This window comes from Carassius auratus, chromosome 22 (assembly GCF_003368295.1).
Source record: "Carassius auratus strain Wakin chromosome 22, ASM336829v1, whole genome shotgun sequence".
Classification (NCBI taxonomy): domain Eukaryota; kingdom Metazoa; phylum Chordata; class Actinopteri; order Cypriniformes; family Cyprinidae; genus Carassius; species Carassius auratus.
In genome coordinates, this window is record NC_039264.1 from 16,296,253 (window position 1) to 16,298,752 (window position 2,500).

The 2,500-nt window shown below is 45.9% G+C and overlaps 3 non-coding genes across 3 annotated transcripts; all 3 read left to right on the forward strand.

Annotated features, from left to right (window-relative positions):
* The first annotated feature begins 844 nt into the window (after positions 1-844).
* Positions 845-916, forward strand: trnaq-cug (transfer RNA glutamine (anticodon CUG)). The gene has a single exon. It is a non-coding gene; the product is annotated as a tRNA-Gln (tRNA).
* A 969-nt stretch (positions 917-1,885) lies between these two features.
* trnap-agg (transfer RNA proline (anticodon AGG)) lies at positions 1,886-1,957 on the forward strand. The gene has a single exon. It is a non-coding gene; the product is annotated as a tRNA-Pro (tRNA).
* Positions 1,958-2,425: 468 nt separating this feature from the next.
* Positions 2,426-2,497, forward strand: trnap-agg (transfer RNA proline (anticodon AGG)). Its single transcript has one exon. It is a non-coding gene; the product is annotated as a tRNA-Pro (tRNA).
* The last annotated feature ends 3 nt before the right edge of the window (positions 2,498-2,500 follow it).

The window sequence follows — 2,500 nt, forward strand, 5'->3', positions numbered from 1 at the left end:
CTGCTCTTCTTAGTTCTTCATCTGAAGTTTAAACTTTGACTTGACATTTTTCTAATCATTGGTTTAGGAATGCAGCCCAAGCAGTGGAGATATGGCAAAAAATAGATTCTTGGATCGCTTCACGGACCTGTGAGCCTTCATCTTGCGTTTGCTAATTGCAGGAGCATCTGAGGGCTAGTTGGAGTTGGGGTTTGTTTTTGTTTTTCTTTTATTGCTGAAGAGACCAAGTGGGCCCGAGTTCAAATCCCAGAACATTCTGATGCTTGCTGGTTAGTTGCTGTTCGCAGAGCCTCCTTGAGTGTTTTCTACACTTCAAACAGATGTGCAGACACTGTAGATTCTCGCGTAGGGTGCGAGAGGTCCCGGGTTCAAATCCCGGACGAGCCCTCTTCTGTCTTTACAGCATCTTTTCTTGAGCAGTTTCAGTCTATTCTGCCATTCCTGGGCCAAACGTATGCCACATTCAATTAAGACTAAAGCTGCGTCTGCATGTTTTCATACCCACTTCTCGCTGCTCTTCTTAGTTCTTCATCTGCAGTTTAAACTTTGACTTGACATTTTTCTAATCATTGGTTTAGGAATGCAGCCAAAGCAGTGGAGATATGGCAAAAATAGATTCTTGGATCGCTTCACGGACCTGTGAGCCTTCATTTTGCGTTTGCTAGTTGCAGGAGCATCTGAGGGCTTGTTGGAGTTGGGGTTTGTTTTTTTTCTTTTATTGCTGAACGGGACCAAGTGGGCCCGAGTTCAAATCCCAGACCATTCTGATGCTTGCTGGTTAGTTGCTGTTCGCTGAGCCTCCTTGAGTGTTTTCTACACTTCAAACAGATGTGCAGACACTGTAGGTTCCATGGTGTAATGGTTAGCACTCTGGACTCTGAATCCAGCGATCCGAGTTCAAATCTCGGTGGAACCTTCAAGAGTCCAATATATGCTGCTGTCAATTAAGACTATAGCTGCGTCTGCATGTTTTCATGCCCAGTTCTCGCTGCTCTTCTTAGTTCTTCATCTGCAGTTTAAACTTTGACTTGACATTTTTCTAATCATTGCTTTAGGAATGCAGCCCAAGCAGTGGAGATATGGCAAAAAATAGATTCTTGGATCGCTTCACGGACCTGTGAGCCTTCATCTTGCGTTTGCTAGTTGCAGGAGCATCTGAGGGCTAGTTGGAGTTGGGGTTTGTTTTTTTTCTTTTATTGCTGAAGAGACCAAGTGGGCCCGAGTTCAAATCCCAGAACGTTCTGATGCTTGCTGGTTAGTTGCTGTTCGCAGAGCCTCCTTGAGTGTTTTCTACACTTCAAACAGATGTGCAGACACTGTAGGTTCCATGGTGTAACGGTTAGCACTCTGGACTCTGAATCCAGCGATCCGAGTTCAAATCTTGGTGGAACCTTCGAGAGTCTGTCTGGCAGTGCTTGGCAAGGAGGAGCTTGGGGTATGTCACAACTTTCTCTGTGGCAGTGTGTCTTAAAATGTATTGGTACAGTGGCCTGCTTTAACAATGGCCTCCTAACAATCTAGAACTCACATAAAACTGAGCAGGAACTAAATTGACAAGACAGGTGTCACCTGACACTCTGTGAAGAAGCATTACAGACCTCAGAAAGCTTCTCATCGGCAAGATTTGTGTGTCACTGCCACGATGTTGGTTTCTGCTGTTAAATTCAGCTCATGTGTTTTGTCGTTTGGTATTTTAATCAACATTATTCTACGAAGGCAGGCCAAGCTAGAGCTGGTACGTAAAAATTGAGTTTCTCAGAAATCTGGTCAGTGCATGAGTTCTATGTCTGCCCTTGTCAGCTACAGAGGCAGGATGTTGGAGCGACCGTAGCATCGAGCAGACTGAAGTACGTGGCGAAGTGACCTCCACTGAACAGCAATCTGTGGCTCGTTGGTCTAGGGGTATGATTCTCGCTTAGGGTGCGAGAGGTCCCGGGTTCAAATCCCGGACGGGCCCTCTTCTGTCTTTACAGCATCTTTTCTTGAGCAGTTTCAGTCTATTCTGCCATTCCTGGGCCAAACGTATGCCACTGTCAATTAAGACTGAAGCTGCGTCTGCATGTTTTCATACCCACTTCTCGCTGCTCTTCTTAGTTCTTCATCTGCAGTTTAAACTTTGACTTGACATTTTTCTAATCATTGGTTTAGGAATGCAGCCCAAGCAGTGGAGATATGGCAAAAAATAGATTCTTGGATCGCTTCACGGACCTGTGAGCCTTCATCTTGCGTTTGCTAGTTGCAGGAGCATCTGAGGGCTTGTTGGAGTTGGGGTTTGTTTTGTAGAGCTGGTACGTAAAAATTGAGTTTCTCAGAAATCTGGTCAGTGCATAAGCTCTGTTTCTGCCCTTGTCAGCTACAGAGGCGACCGTAGCATCGAGCAGAGTGAAGTACGTGGCGAAGTGACCTCCACTGAACAGCAATTTGTGGCTTGTTGGTCTAGGGGTATGATTCTCGCTTAGGGTGCGAGAGGTCCCGGGTTCAAATCCCGGACGAGCCCTCT